The 18100-nt window shown below is 32.1% G+C and overlaps 3 non-coding genes across 3 annotated transcripts; all 3 read left to right on the plus strand.

Annotated features, from left to right (window-relative positions):
- Positions 1 to 1264: 1264 nt before the first annotated feature.
- TRNAW-CCA (transfer RNA tryptophan (anticodon CCA)) lies at positions 1265 to 1336 on the plus strand. The gene has a single exon. It is a non-coding gene; the product is annotated as a tRNA-Trp (tRNA).
- Positions 1337 to 7399: 6063 nt separating this feature from the next.
- On the plus strand, positions 7400 to 7471 carry TRNAW-CCA (transfer RNA tryptophan (anticodon CCA)). Its single transcript has one exon. It is a non-coding gene; the product is annotated as a tRNA-Trp (tRNA).
- A 4837-nt stretch (positions 7472 to 12308) lies between these two features.
- On the plus strand, positions 12309 to 12380 carry TRNAW-CCA (transfer RNA tryptophan (anticodon CCA)). The gene has a single exon. It is a non-coding gene; the product is annotated as a tRNA-Trp (tRNA).
- Positions 12381 to 18100: the final 5720 nt, after the last annotated feature.

Below are 18100 nucleotides of genomic sequence, written 5' to 3' on the forward strand. Positions count from 1 at the left end.
ATTTGTAATATAAACCACCAGAGAATCTACCGAATCACTTTTAATAAGAGGCAACGGTAGCGCATCTGACTCAAGATTAGAAGGTTGCGTGTCCAAATCACGTAGGGGTCAGATATCATTTTGAAGAGAAAATGCTCTTTTCTGCCAAAAAAATACTATACAAGAAACTAAATACTAAGATTGTTGTCTATTTTCAATAATGTGATTATAGCTCAAACTGGTACCTATATCACTAGCACATAGTCATTAAAATATCTCACCTTCTTATCAGTTCTCATAATTATTATACTAAAAATATCCAGTTTAGATTAAACTTTACTTGCAGGCCAACTCTAAATGTCTGTAATGTAACAATACATTTAAAAGCAATTAGCTTGTCTGGATCAATTTTTTTTATCACTGCCATCACTTGTCTTTTTTAGAGGTACATTTAGTACCAATTTGACTTTAAAGATGACTTTTTCCATTCACATGACATATACTATGAGGCATAAAAACTCTACACTGAAGGAAAAACCAGAATACATATCTTTTTGTTTTGTTACCAAGGATGTAGGCTTGTTTGCTTGACAACTACCTAATTCAAGGTTTAGCATAAGCAGATGAGCTATTTGTAATATAATCCACCAGAAAATCTACTGAATCAGTTTTAATAAGAGGCAACGTTAGCTCATCTGACTCAAGATTAGAAGGTTGCGTGTTCAAATCACGTCAGGGTCGGTTATCATTTTGAAGATAAAATGCTCTATTCTGCCCAAAAATACTATACTAGAAACTAATTACCAAGATTGTTATCTACTTTCAATAATGTGATTATACCTCAAACTGATACCTATATCACTAGCACATAGTCATTAAATAACTCACAATCTTATCAGTTCTCATAATTATTATACAAAAAATATCCAGTTTAGAGAATACGTTACCTGAAGGCCAACTCTAAATGTCTGTAATGTAACAATACATTTAAAAGCAATTAGCTTTTCTGGATTAATTTTGGATCACTACCATCACTTGCCTATTTTAACAATACATTTAGTACCAATTTGATTTTATGGATGACTTTTTCCATTCAAATGACCTATACTGTGATGAATAAAAATGATACACTAAAGGAAAAACCACCAGACATATCTTTTTGTTTTGTTACCGAGGATGTAGGTTTGTTTGCTTGACAACTACCTAATTCAAGGTTTAGTATAAGCAGATGATCTATTTGTAATATAAACCACCAGAAAAATCTACTGAATCTGATTTAACAAGTGACCTCATGGCGCAACGGTAGCGCGTCTGACTCCAAATCAGAAGGTTGGGTGTTCAAATCACGTCGGGGTCAGTTGTCATTTTGAAGATAAAATGCTCTTTTCTGCCAAAAAAATACTATACAAGAAACTAAATACTAAGATTGTTGTCTACTTTCAATAATGTGATTATAGCTCAAACTGATACCTATATCACTAGCACATAGTCATTAAATATCTCACCTTCTTATCAGTTCTCATAATTATAATACTAAAAATATCCAGTTTAGATTAAACTTTACTTGAAGGCCAACTCTAAATGTCTGTAATGTAACAATACATTTAAAAGCAATTAGCTTTTCTGGATCAATTTTGGATCACTGACATCACTTGTCTTTTTTAGAGGTACATTTAGTACCAATTTGACTTTAAAGATGACTTTTTCCATTCACATGACGTATACTGTGAGGCATAAAAACTCTACACTGAAGGAAAAACCAGAATACATATCTTTTTGTTTTGTTACCAAGGATGTAGGCTTGTTTGCTTGACAACTACCTAATTCAAGGTTTAGCATAAGCAGATGAACTATTTGTAATATAAACCACCAGATAATCTACTGAATCAGTTTTAATAAGAGGCAACATTAGCTCATCTGACTCAAGATTAGAAGGTTGCGTGTTCAAATCACGTCAGGGTCGGTTATCATTTTGAAGATAAAATGCTCTATTCTGCCCAAAAATACTATACTAGAAACTAATTACCAAGATTGTTATCTACTTTCAATAATGTGATTATACCTCAAACTGATACCTATATCACTAGCACATAGTCATTAAATAACTCACATTCTTATCAGTTCTCATAATTATTATGCGTGTTCAAATTCAAAATGACAACTGACCCAATCTTATACTAAAAATATCCAGTTTAGATTAAACTTTACTTGAAGGCCAACTCTAAATGTCTGTAATGTAACAATACATTTAAAAGCAATTAGCTTTTCTGGATCAATTTTGGATCACTGCCGTCACTTGTCTTTTTTAGAGGTACATTTAGTACCAATTTGACTTTAAAGATGTTTTTTTCCATTCACATGACGTATACTATGAGGCATAAAAACTCTACACTGAAGGAAAAACCAGAATACATATCTTTTTGTTTTGTTACCAAGGATGTAGGCTTGTTTGCTTGACAACTACCTAATTCAAGGTTTAGCATAAGCAGATGAACTATTTGTAATATAAACCACCAGAAAATCTACTGAATCAGTTTTAATAAGAGGCAACGTTAGCTCATCTGACTCAAGATTAGAAGGTTGCGTGTTCAAATCACGTCAGGGTCGGATATCATTTTGAAGATAAAATGCTCTATTCTGCCCAAAAATACTATACTAGAAACTAATTACCAAGATTGTTATCTACTTTCAATAATGTGATTATACCTCAAACTGATACCTATATCACTAGCACATAGTCATTAAATACCTCACATTCTTATCAGTTCTCATAATTATTATACAAAAAATATCCAGTTTAGAGAATACGTTACCTGAAGGCCAACTCTAAATGTCTGTAATGTAACAATACATTTAAAAGCAATTAGCTTTTCTGGATCAATTTTGGATCACTACCATCACTTGTCTATTTTAACAATACATTTAGTACCAATTTGATTTTATGGATGACTTTTTCCATTCAAATGACCTATACTGTGATGAATAAAAATTATACACTAAAGGAAAAACCACCAGACATATCTTTTTGTTTTGTTACCGAGGATGTAGGTTTGTTTGCTTGACAACTACCTAATTCAAGGTTTAGTATAAGCAGATGATCTATTTGTAATATAAACCACCAGAGAATCTACCGAATCACTTTTAATAAGAGGCAACGGTAGCGCATCTGACTCAAGATTAGAAGGTTGCGTGTCCAAATCACGTAGGGGTCAGATATCATTTTGAAGATAAAATGCTCTTTTCTGCCAAAAAAATACTATACAAGAAACTAAATACTAAGATTGTTGTCTATTTTCAATAATGTGATTATAGCTCAAACTGGTACCTATATCACTAGCACATAGTCATTAAAATATCTCACCTTCTTATCAGTTCTCATAATTATTATACTAAAAATATCCAGTTTAGATTAAACTTTACTTGCAGGCCAACTCTAAATGTCTGTAATGTAACAATACATTTAAAAGCAATTAGCTTTTCTGGATCAATTTTGGATCACTGCCGTCACTTGTCTTTTTTAGAAATACATTTAGTACCAATTTGATTTTAAAGATGACTTTTTCCATTCACATGACGTATACTATGAGGCATAAAAACTCTACACTGAAGGAAAAACCAGAATACATATCTTTTTGTTTTGTTACCAAGGATGTAGGCTTGTTTGCTTGACAACTACCTAATTCAAGGTTTAGCATAAGCAGATGAACTATTTGTAATATAAACCACCAGAGAATCTACCGAATCACTTTTAATAAGAGGCAACGGTAGCGCATCTGACTCAAGATTAGAAGGTTGCGTGTCCAAATCACGTTGGGGTCAGTTGTCATTTTGAAGATAAAATGCTCTATTCTGCCCAAAAATACTATACTAGAAACTAATTACCAAGATTGTTATCTACTTTCAATAATGTGATTATACCTCAAACTGATACCTATATCACTAGCACATAGTCATTAAATATCTCATCTTCTTATCAGTTCTCATAATTATAATACTAAAAATATCCAGTTTAGATTAAACTTTACTTGCAGGCCAACTCTAAATGTCTGTAATGTAACAATACATTTAAAAGCAATTAGCTTTTCTGGATCAATTTTGGATCACTGCCGTCACTTGTCTTTTTTAGAAATACATTTAGTACCAATTTGATTTTAAAGATGACTTTTTCCATTCACATGACGTATACTATGAGGCATAAAAACTCTACACTGAAGGAAAAACCAGAATACATATCTTTTTGTTTTGTTACCAAGGATGTAGGCTTGTTTGCTTGACAACTACCTAATTCAAGGTTTAGCATAAGCAGATGAACTATTTGTAATATAAACCACCAGAAAATCTACCGAATCAGTTTTAATAAGAGGCAACGTTAGCTCATCAGACTCAAGATTAGAAGGTTGCGTGTTCAAATCACGTCAGGGTCGGTTATCATTTTGAAGATAAAATGCTCTATTCTGCCCAAAAATACTATACTAGAAACTAATTACCAAGATTGTTATCTACTTTCAATAATGTGATTATACCTCAAACTGATATCTATATCACTAGCACATAGTCATTAAATACCTCACATTCTTATCAGTTCTCATAATTATTATACAAAAAATATCCAGTTTAGAGAATACGTTACTTGAAGGCCAACTCTAAATGTCTGTAATGTAACAATACATTTAAAAGCAATTAGCTTTTCTGGATCAATTTTGGATCACTACCATCACTTGTCTATTTTAACAATACATTTAGTACCAATTTGATTTTATGGATGACTTTTTCCATTCAAATGACCTATACTGTGATGAATAAAAATTATACACTAAAGGAAAAACCACCAGACATATCTTTTTGTTTTGTTACCGAGGATGTAGGTTTGTTTGCTTGACAACTACCTAATTCAAGGTTTAGAATAAGCAGATGATCTATTTGTAATATAAACCACCAGAAAAATCTACTGAATCAGATTTAACAAGAGACCTCGTGGCCCAACGGTAGCGCGTTTGACTCCAGATCAGAAGGTTGCGTGTTCAAATCAGTGACAACGGGTCAGTTGTCATTTTGAAGATAAAATGCTCTTTTCTGCCAAAAAAATACTATACAAGAAACTAAATACTAAGATTGTTGTCTATTTTCAATAATGTGATTATAGCTCAAACTGGTACCTATATCACTAGCACATAGTCATTAAAATATCTCACCTTCTTATCAGTTCTCATAATTATAATACTAAAAATATCCAGTTTAGATTAAACTTTACTTGCAGGCCAACTCTAAATGTCTGTAATGTAACAATACATTTAAAAGCAATTAGCTTTTCTGGATCAATTTTGGATCACTGCCGTCACTTGTCTTTTTTAGAGGTACATTTAGTACCAATTTGATTTTAAAGATGACTTTTTCCATTCACATGACGTATACTATGAGGCATAAAAACTCTACACTGAAGGAAAAACCAGAATACATATCTTTTTGTTTTGTTACCAAGGATGTAGGCTTGTTTGCTTGACAACTACCTAATTCAAGGTTTAGCATAAGCAGATGAGCTATTTGTAATATAAACCACCAGAAAATCTACTGAATCAGTTTTAATAAGAGGCACCGTTAGCTCATCTGACTCAAGATTAGAAGGTTGCGTGTTCAAATCACGTCAGGGTCGGTTATCATTTTGAAGATAAAATGCTCTATTCTGCCCAAAAATACTATACTAGAAACTAATTACCAAGATTGTTATCTACTTTCAATAATGTGATTATACCTCAAACTGATACCTATATCACTAGCACATAGTCATTAAATACCTCACATTCTTATCAGTTCTCATAATTATTATACAAAAAATATCCAGTTTAGAGAATACGTTACTTGAAGGCCAACTCTAAATGTCTGTAATGTAACAATACATTTAAAAGCAATTAGCTTTTCTGGATCAATTTTGGATCACTACCATCACTTGTCTATTTTAACAATACATTTAGTACCAATTTGATTTTATGGATGACTTTTTCCATTCAAATGACCTATACTGTGATGAATAAAAATTATACACTAAAGGAAAAACCACCAGACATATCTTTTTGTTTTGTTACCGAGGATGTAGGTTTGTTTGCTTGACAACTACCTAATTCAAGGTTTAGAATAAGCAGATGATCTATTTGTAATATAAACCACCAGAAAAATCTACTGAATCAGATTTAACAAGAGACCTCGTGGCCCAACGGTAGCGCGTTTGACTCCAGATCAGAAGGTTGCGTGTTCAAATCAGTGACAACGGGTCAGTTGTCATTTTGAAGATAAAATGCTCTTTTCTGCCAAAAAAATACTATACAAGAAACTAAATACTAAGATTGTTGTCTATTTTCAATAATGTGATTATAGCTCAAACTGGTACCTATATCACTAGCACATAGTCATTAAAATATCTCACCTTCTTATCAGTTCTCATAATTATAATACTAAAAATATCCAGTTTAGATTAAACTTTACTTGCAGGCCAACTCAAAATGTCTGTAATGTAACAATACATTTAAAAGCAATTAGCTTTTCTGGATCAATTTTGGATCACTGCCGTCACTTGTCTTTTTTAGAGGTACATTTAGTACCAATTTGATTTTAAAGATGACTTTTTCCATTCACATGACGTATACTATGAGGCATAAAAACTCTACACTGAAGGAAAAACCAGAATACATATCTTTTTGTTTTGTTACCAAGGATGTAGGCTTGTTTGCTTGACAACTACCTAATTCAAGGTTTAGCATAAGCAGATGAGCTATTTGTAATATAAACCACCAGAAAATCTACTGAATCAGTTTTAATAAGAGGCACCGTTAGCTCATCTGACTCAAGATTAGAAGGTTGCGTGTTCAAATCACGTCAGGGTCGGGTATCATTTTGAAGATAAAATGCTCTATTCTGCCCAAAAATACTATACTAGAAACTAATTACCAAGATTGTTATCTACTTTCAATAATGTGATTATACCTCAAACTGATACCTATATCACTAGCACATAGTCATTAAATACCTCACATTCTTATCAGTTCTCATAATTATTATACAAAAAATATCCAGTTTAGAGAATACGTTACTTGAAGGCCAACTCTAAATGTCTGTAATGTACCAATACATTTAAAAGCAATTAGCTTTTCTGGATCAATTTTGGATCACTACCATCACTTGTCTATTTTAACAATACATTTAGTATCAATTTGATTTTATGGATGACTTTTTCCATTCAAATGACCTATACTGTGATGAATAAAAATTATACACTAAAGGAAAAACCACCAGACATATCTATTTGTTTTGTTACCGAGGATGTAGGTTTGTTTGCTTGACAACTACCTAATTCAAGGTTTAGTATAAGCAGATGATATATTTGTAATATAAACCACCAGAAAAATCTACTGAATCAGATTTAACAAGAGACCTCGTGGCGCAACGGTAGCATGTCTGACTCCACATCAGAAGGTTGCGTGTTCAAATCACGTCGGGGTCAGTTGTCTTTTTGAAGATAAAATGCTCTTTTTTGCCAAAAAAATACTATACAAGAAACTAAATACTAAGATTGTTGTCTACTTTCAATAATGTGATTATAGCTCAAACTGATACCTATATCACTAGCACATAGTCATTAAATATCTCACCTTCTTATCAGTTCTCATAATTATAATACTAAAAATATCTAGTTTAGATTAAACTTTACTTGAAGGCCAACTCTAAATGTCTGTAATGTAACAATACATTTAAAAGCAATTAGCTTTTCTGGATCAATTTTGGATCACTGCCGTCACTTGTCTTTTTTAGAAATACATTTAGTACCAATTTGATTTTAAAGATGACTTTTTCCATTCACATGACGTATACTATGAGGCATAAAAACTCTACACTGAATGAAAAACCAGAATACATATCTTTTTGTTTTGTTACCAGGGATGTAGGCTTGTTTGCTTGACAACTACCTAATTCAAGGTTTAGCATAAGCAGATGAACTATTTGTAATATAAACCACCAGAGAATCTACCGAATCACTTTTAATAAGAGGCAACGGTAGCGCATCTGACTCAAGATTAGAAGGTTGCGTGTCCAAATCACGTAGGGGTCAGATATCATTTTGAAGAGAAAATGCTCTTTTCTGCCAAAAAAATACTATACAAGAAACTAAATACTAAGATTGTTGTCTATTTTCAATAATGTGATTATAGCTCAAACTGGTACCTATATCACTAGCACATAGTCATTAAAATATCTCACCTTCTTATCAGTTCTCATAATTATTATACTAAAAATATCCAGTTTAGATTAAACTTTACTTGCAGGCCAACTCTAAATGTCTGTAATGTAACAATACATTTAAAAGCAATTAGCTTTTCTGGATCAATTTTTTTTATCACTGCCATCACTTGTCTTTTTTAGAGGTACATTTAGTACCAATTTGACTTTAAAGATGACTTTTTCCATTCACATGACATATACTATGAGGCATAAAAACTCTACACTGAAGGAAAAACCAGAATACATATCTTTTTGTTTTGTTACCAAGGATGTAGGCTTGTTTGCTTGACAACTACCTAATTCAAGGTTTAGCATAAGCAGATGAGCTATTTGTAATATAATCCACCAGAAAATCTACTGAATCAGTTTTAATAAGAGGCAACGTTAGCTCATCTGACTCAAGATTAGAAGGTTGCGTGTTCAAATCACGTCAGGGTCGGTTATCATTTTGAAGATAAAATGCTCTATTCTGCCCAAAAATACTATACTAGAAACTAATTACCAAGATTGTTATCTACTTTCAATAATGTGATTATACCTCAAACTGATACCTATATCACTAGCACATAGTCATTAAATAACTCACAATCTTATCAGTTCTCATAATTATTATACAAAAAATATCCAGTTTAGAGAATACGTTACCTGAAGGCCAACTCTAAATGTCTGTAATGTAACAATACATTTAAAAGCAATTAGCTTTTCTGGATTAATTTTGGATCACTACCATCACTTGCCTATTTTAACAATACATTTAGTACCAATTTGATTTTATGGATGACTTTTTCCATTCAAATGACCTATACTGTGATGAATAAAAATGATACACTAAAGGAAAAACCACCAGACATATCTTTTTGTTTTGTTACCGAGGATGTAGGTTTGTTTGCTTGACAACTACCTAATTCAAGGTTTAGTATAAGCAGATGATCTATTTGTAATATAAACCACCAGAAAAATCTACTGAATCTGATTTAACAAGTGACCTCATGGCGCAACGGTAGCGCGTCTGACTCCAAATCAGAAGGTTTGGTGTTCAAATCACGTCGGGGTCAGTTGTCATTTTGAAGATAAAATGCTCTTTTCTGCCAAAAAAATACTATACAAGAAACTAAATACTAAGATTGTTGTCTACTTTCAATAATGTGATTATAGCTCAAACTGATACCTATATCACTAGCACATAGTCATTAAATATCTCACCTTCTTATCAGTTCTCATAATTATAATACTAAAAATATCCAGTTTAGATTAAACTTTACTTGAAGGCCAACTCTAAATGTCTGTAATGTAACAATACATTTAAAAGCAATTAGCTTTTCTGGATCAATTTTGGATCACTGACATCACTTGTCTTTTTTAGAGGTACATTTAGTACCAATTTGACTTTAAAGATGACTTTTTCCATTCACATGACGTATACTGTGAGGCATAAAAACTCTACACTGAAGGAAAAACCAGAATACATATCTTTTTGTTTTGTTACCAAGGATGTAGGCTTGTTTGCTTGACAACTACCTAATTCAAGGTTTAGCATAAGCAGATGAACTATTTGTAATATAAACCACCAGAAAATCTACTGAATCAGTTTTAATAAGAGGCAACATTAGCTCATCTGACTCAAGATTAGAAGGTTGCGTGTTCAAATCACGTCAGGGTCGGTTATCATTTTGAAGATAAAATGCTCTATTCTGCCCAAAAATACTATACTAGAAACTAATTACCAAGATTGTTATCTACTTTCAATAATGTGATTATACCTCAAACTGATACCTATATCACTAGCACATAGTCATTAAATAACTCACATTCTTATCAGTTCTCATAATTATTATGCGTGTTCAAATTCAAAATGACAACTGACCCAATCTTATACTAAAAATATCCAGTTTAGATTAAACTTTACTTGAAGGCCAACTCTAAATGTCTGTAATGTAACAATACATTTAAAAGCAATTAGCTTTTCTGGATCAATTTTGGATCACTGCCGTCACTTGTCTTTTTTAGAGGTACATTTAGTACCAATTTGACTTTAAAGATGTTTTTTTCCATTCACATGACGTATACTATGAGGCATAAAAACTCTACACTGAAGGAAAAACCAGAATACATATCTTTTTGTTTTGTTACCAAGGATGTAGGCTTGTTTGCTTGACAACTACCTAATTCAAGGTTTAGCATAAGCAGATGAACTATTTGTAATATAAACCACCAGAAAATCTACTGAATCAGTTTTAATAAGAGGCAACGTTAGCTCATCTGACTCAAGATTAGAAGGTTGCGTGTTCAAATCACGTCAGGGTCGGTTATCATTTTGAAGATAAAATGCTCTATTCTGCCCAAAAATACTATACTAGAAACTAATTACCAAGATTGTTATCTACTTTCAATAATGTGATTATACCTCAAACTGATACCTATATCACTAGCACATAGTCATTAAATACCTCACATTCTTATCAGTTCTCATAATTATTATACAAAAAATATCCAGTTTAGAGAATACGTTACCTGAAGGCCAACTCTAAATGTCTGTAATGTAACAATACATTTAAAAGCAATTAGCTTTTCTGGATCAATTTTGGATCACTACCATCACTTGTCTATTTTAACAATACATTTAGTACCAATTTGATTTTATGGATGACTTTTTCCATTCAAATGACCTATACTGTGATGAATAAAAATTATACACTAAAGGAAAAACCACCAGACATATCTTTTTGTTTTGTTACCGAGGATGTAGGTTTGTTTGCTTGACAACTACCTAATTCAAGGTTTAGTATAAGCAGATGATCTATTTGTAATATAAACCACCAGAGAATCTACCGAATCACTTTTAATAAGAGGCAACGGTAGCGCATCTGACTCAAGATTAGAAGGTTGCGTGTCCAAATCACGTAGGGGTCAGATATCATTTTGAAGATAAAATGCTCTTTTCTGCCAAAAAAATACTATACAAGAAACTAAATACTAAGATTGTTGTCTATTTTCAATAATGTGATTATAGCTCAAACTGGTACCTATATCACTAGCACATAGTCATTAAAATATCTCACCTTCTTATCAGTTCTCATAATTATTATACTAAAAATATCCAGTTTAGATTAAACTTTACTTGCAGGCCAACTCTAAATGTCTGTAATGTAACAATACATTTAAAAGCAATTAGCTTTTCTGGATCAATTTTGGATCACTGCCATCACTTGTCTTTTTTAGAGGTACATTTAGTACCAATTTGACTTTAAAGATGACTTTTTCCATTCACATGACGTATACTATGAGGCATAAAAACTCTACACTGAAGGAAAAACCAGAATACATATCTTTTTGTTTTGTTACCAAGGATGTAGGCTTGTTTGCTTGACAACTACCTAATTCAAGGTTTAGCATAAGCAGATGAGCTATTTGTAATATAATCCACCAGAAAATCTACTGAATCAGTTTTAATAAGATGCAACGTTAGCTCATCTGACTCAAGATTAGAAGGTTGCGTGTTCAAATCACGTCAGGGTCGGTTATCATTTTGAAGATAAAATGCTCTATTCTGCCCAAAAATACTATACTAGAAACTAATTACCAAGATTGTTATCTACTTTCAATAATGTGATTATACCTCAAACTGATACCTATATCACTAGCACATAGTCATTAAATAACTCACAATCTTATCAGTTCTCATAATTATTATACAAAAAATATCCAGTTTAGAGAATACGTTACCTGAAGGCCAACTCTAAATGTCTGTAATGTAACAATACATTTAAAAGCAATTAGCTTTTCTGGATTAATTTTGGATCACTACCATCACTTGTCTATTTTAACAATACATTTAGTACCAATTTGATTTTATGGATGACTTTTTCCATTCAAATGACCTATACTGTGATGAATAAAAATGATACACTAAAGGAAAAACCACCAGACATATCTTTTTGTTTTGTTACCGAGGATGTAGGTTTGTTTGCTTGACAACTACCTAATTCAAGGTTTAGTATAAGCAGATGATCTATTTGTAATATAAACCACCAGAAAAATCTACTGAATCTGATTTAACAAGTGACCTCATGGCGCAACGGTAGCGCGTCTGACTCCAGATCAGAAGGTTGGGTGTTCAAATCACGTCGGGGTCAGTTGTCATTTTGAAGATAAAATGCTCTTTTCTGCCAAAAAAATACGATACAAGAAACTAAATACTAAGATTGTTGTCTACTTTCAATAATGTGATTATAGCTCAAACTGATACCTATATCACTAGCACATAGTCATTAAATATCTCACCTTCTTATCAGTTCTCATAATTATAATACTAAAAATATCCAGTTTAGATTAAACTTTACTTGAAGGCCAACTCTAAATGTCTGTAATGTAACAATACATTTAAAAGCAATTAGCTTTTCTGGATCAATTTTGGATCACTGCCATCACTTGTCTTTTTTAGAGGTACATTTAGTACCAATTTGACTTTAAAGATGACTTTTTCCATTCACATGACGTATACTGTGAGGCATAAAAACTCTACACTGAAGGAAAAACCAGAATACATATCTTTTTGTTTTGTTACCAAGGATGTAGGCTTGTTTGCTTGACAACTACCTAATTCAAGGTTTAGCATAAGCAGATGAACTATTTGTAATATAAACCACCAGAAAATCTACTGAATCAGTTTTAATAAGAGGCAACGTTAGCTCATCTGACTCAAGATTAGAAGGTTGCGTGTTCAAATCACGTCAGGGTCGGTTATCATTTTGAAGATAAAATGCTCTATTCTGCCCAAAAATACTATACTAGAAACTAATTACCAAGATTGTTATCTACTTTCAATAATGTGATTATACCTCAAACTGATACCTATATCACTAGCACATAGTCATTAAATAACTCACATTCTTATCAGTTCTCATAATTATTATGCGTGTTCAAATTCAAAATGACAACTGACCCAATCTTATACTAAAAATATCCAGTTTAGATTAAACTTTACTTGAAGGCCAACTCTAAATGTCTGTAATGTAACAATACATTTAAAAGCAATTAGCTTTTCTGGATCAATTTTGGATCACTGCCGTCACTTGTCTTTTTTAGAGGTACATTTAGTACCAATTTGACTTTAAAGATGTTTTTTTCCATTCACATGACGTATACTATGAGGCATAAAAACTCTACACTGAAGGAAAAACCAGAATACATATCTTTTTGTTTTGTTACCAAGGATGTAGGCTTGTTTGCTTGACAACTACCTAATTCAAGGTTTAGCATAAGCAGATGAACTATTTGTAATATAAACCACCAGAAAATCTACTGAATCAGTTTTAATAAGAGGCAACGTTAGCTCATCTGACTCAAGATTAGAAGGTTGCGTGTTCAAATCACGTCAGGGTCGGTTATCATTTTGAAGATAAAATGCTCTATTCTGCCCAAAAATACTATACTAGAAACTAATTACCAAGATTGTTATCTACTTTCAATAATGTGATTATACCTCAAACTGATACCTATATCACTAGCACATAGTCATTAAATAACTCACATTCTTATCAGTTCTCATAATTATTATACAAAAAATATCCAGTTTAGAGAATACGTTACCTGAAGGCCAACTCTAAATGTCTGTAATGTAACAATACATTTAAAAGCAATTAGCTTTTCTGGATCAATTTTGGATCACTACCATCACTTGTCTATTTTAACAATACATTTAGTACCAATTTGATTTTATGGATGACTTTTTCCATTCAAATGACCTATACTGTGATGAATAAAAATTATACACTAAAGGAAAAACCACCAGACATATCTTTTTGTTTTGTTACCGAGGATGTAGGTTTGTTTGCTTGACAACTACCTAATTCAAGGTTTAGTATAAGCAGATGATCTATTTGTAATATAAACCACCAGAAAAATCTACTAAAACGTATTTAACAAGTGACCTTGTGGTGCAACGGTAGCGCGTCTGACTCCAGATCAGAAGGTTGCGAGTTCAAATCACGTCGGAGTCAGTTGTCATTTTGAAGATAAAATGCTCTTTTCTGCCAAAAAAATACTATACAAGAAACTAAATACTAAGATTGTTGTCTACTTTCAATAATGTGATTATAGCTCAAACTGGTACCTATATCACTAGCACATAGTCATTAAATATCTCACCTTCTTATCAGTTCTCATAATTATAATACTAAAAATATCCAGTTTAGATTAAACTTTACTTGAAGGCCAACTCTAAATGTCTGTAATGTAACAATACATTTAAAAACAATTAGCTTTTCTGGATCAATTTTGGATCACTGCCGTCACTTGTCTTTTTTAGAGGTACATTTAGTACCAATTTTACTTTAAAGATGACTTTTTCCATTCACATGACGTATACTATGAGGCATAAAAACTCTACACTGAAGGAAAAACCAGAATACATATCTTTTTGTTTTGTTACCAAGGATGTAGGCTTGTTTGCTTGACAACTACCTAATTCATGGTTTAGCATAAGCAGATGAACTATTTGTAATATAAACCACCAGAAAATCTACCGAATCAGTTTTAATAAGAGGCAACGGTAGATCATCTGACTCAAGATTAGAAGGTTGCGTGTTCAAATCACGTCAGGGTCGGTTATCATTTCAAAATAAAATGCTCTATTCTGCCCAAAAATACTATACTAGAAACTAATTACCAAGATTGTTATCTACTTTCAATAATGTGATTATACCTCAAACTGATACCTATATCACTAGCACATAGTCATTAAATACCTCACATTCTTATCAGTTCTCATAATTATTATACAAAAAATATCCAGTTTAGAGAATACGTTACTTGAAGGCCAACTCTAAATGTCTGTAATGTAGCAATACATTTAAAAGCAATTAGCTTTTCTGGATCAATTTTGGATCACTACCATCACTTGTCTATTTTAACAATACATTTAGTACCAATTTGATTTTATGGATGACTTTTTCCATTCAAATGACCTATACTGTGATGAATAAAAATTATACACTAAAGGAAAAACCACCAGACATATCTTTTTGTTTTGTTATCGAGGATGTAGGTTTGTTTGCTTGACAACTACCTAATTCAAGGTTTAGAATAAACAGATGATCTATTTGTAATATAAACCACCAGAAAAATCTACTGAATCAGATTTAACAAGAGACCTCGTGGCCCAACGGTAGTGAGTTTGACTCCAGATCAGAAGGTTGCGTGTTCAAATCAGTGACAACGGGTCAGTTGTCATTTTGAAGATAAAATGCTCTTTTCTGCCAAAAAAATACTATACAAGAAACTAAATACTAAGATTGTTGTCTATTTTCAATAATGTGATTATAGCTCAAACTGGTACCTATATCACTAGCACATAGTCATTAAAATATCTCACCTTCTTTTCAGTTCTCATAATTATAATACTAAAAATATCCAGTTTAGATTAAACTTTACTTGCAGGCCAACTCTAAATGTCTGTAATGTAACAATACATTTAAAAGCAATTAGCTTTTCTGGATCAATTTTGGATCACTGCCATCACTTGTCTTTTTTAGAGGTACATTTAGTACCAATTTGACTTTAAAGATGACTTTTTCCATTCACATGACGTATACTATGAGGCATAAAAACTCTACACTGAAGGAAAAACCAGAATACATATCTTTTTGTTTTGTTACCAAGGATGTAGGCTTGTTTGCTTGACAACTACCTAATTCAAGGTTTAGCATAAGCAGATGAGCTATTTGTAATATAAACCACCAGAAAATCTACTGAATCAGTTTTAATAAGAGGCAACGTTAGCTCATCTGACTCAAGATTAGAAGGTTGCGTGTTCAAATCACGTCAGGGTCGGTTATCATTTTGAAGATAAAATGCTCTATTCTGCCCAAAAATACTATACTAGAAACTAATTACCAAGATTGTTATCTACTTTCAATAATGTGATTATACCTCAAACTGATACCTATATCACTAGCACATAGTCATTAAATACCTCACATTCTTATCAGTTCTCATAATTATTATACAAAAAATATCCAGTTTAGAGAATACGTTACTTGAAGGCCAACTCTAAATGTCTGTAATGTACCAATACATTTAAAAGCAATTAGCTTTTCTGGATCAATTTTGGATCACTACCATCACTTGTCTATTTTAACAATACATTTAGTACCAATTTGATTTTATGGATGACTTTGTCCATTCAAATGACCTATACTGTGATGAATAAAAATTATACACTAAAGGAAAAACCACCAGACATATCTTTTTGTTTTGTTACCGAGGATGTAGGTTTGTTTGCTTGACAACTACCTAATTCAAGGTTTAGTATAAGCAGATGATCTATTTGTAATATAAACCACCAGAAAAATCTACTGAATCAGATTTAACAAGAGACCTCGTGGCGCAACGGTAGCATGTCTGACTCCACATCAGAAGGTTGCGTGTTCAAATCACGTCGGGGCAGTTGTCATTTTGAAGATAAAATGCTCTTTTCTGCCAAAAAAATACTATACAAGAAACTAAATACTAAGATTGTTGTCTACTTTCAATAATGTGATTATAGCTCAAACTCATACCTATATCACTAGCACATAGTCATTAAATATCTCACCTTCTTATCAGTTCTCATAATTATAATACTAAAAATATCCAGTTTAGATTAAACTTTACTTGAAGGCCAACTCTAAATGTCTGTAATGTAACAATACATTTAAAAGCAATTAGCTTTTCTGGATCAATTTTGGATCACTGCCGTCACTTGTCTTTTTTAGAGGTACATTTAGTACCAATTTTACTTTAAAGATGACTTTTTCCATTCACATGACGTATACTATGAGGCATAAAAACTCTACACTGAAGGAAAAACCAGAATACATATCTTTTTGTTTTGTTACCAAGGATGTAGGCTTGTTTGCTTGACAACTACCTAATTCATGGTTTAGCATAAGCAGATGAACTATTTGTAATATAAACCACCAGAAAATCTACCGAATCAGTTTTAATAAGAGGCAACGGTAGATCATCTGACTCAAGATTAGAAGGTTGCGTGTTCAAATCACGTCAGGGTCGGTTATCATTTTAAAATAAAATGCTCTATTCTGCCCAAAAATACTATACTAGAAACTAATTACCAAGATTGTTATCTACTTTCAATAATGTGATTATACCTCAAACTGATACCTATATCACTAGCACATAGTCATTAAATACCTCACATTCTTATCAGTTCTCATAATTATTATACAAAAAATATCCAGTTTAGAGAATACGTTACTTGAAGGCCAACTCTAAATGTCTGTAATGTAGCAATACATTTAAAAGCAATTAGCTTTTCTGGATCAATTTTGGATCACTACCATCACTTGTCTATTTTAACAATACATTTAGTACCAATTTGATTTTATGGATGACTTTTTCCATTCAAATGACCTATACTGTGATGAATAAAAATTATACACTAAAGGAAAAACCACCAGACATATCTTTTTGTTTTGTTACCGAGGATGTAGGTTTGTTTGCTTGACAACTACCTAATTCAAGGTTTAGAATAAACAGATGATCTATTTGTAATATAAACCACCAGAAAAATCTACTGAATCAGATTTAACAAGAGACCTCGTGGCCCAACGGTAGCGCGTTTGACTCCAGATCAGAAGGTTGCGTGTTCAAATCAGTGACAACGGGTCAGTTGTCATTTTGAAGATAAAATGCTCTTTTCTGCCAAAAAAATACTATACAAGAAACTAAATACTAAGATTGTTGTCTATTTTCAATAATGTGATTACAGCTCAAACTGGTACCTATATCACTAGCACATAGTCATTAAAATATCTCACCTTCTTATCAGTTCTCATAATTATAATACTAAAAA

Source organism: Taudactylus pleione, unplaced genomic scaffold (genome assembly GCF_031769625.1).
Source record: "Taudactylus pleione unplaced genomic scaffold, aTauple2 ptg000393l, whole genome shotgun sequence".
Classification (NCBI taxonomy): domain Eukaryota; kingdom Metazoa; phylum Chordata; class Amphibia; order Anura; family Myobatrachidae; genus Taudactylus; species Taudactylus pleione.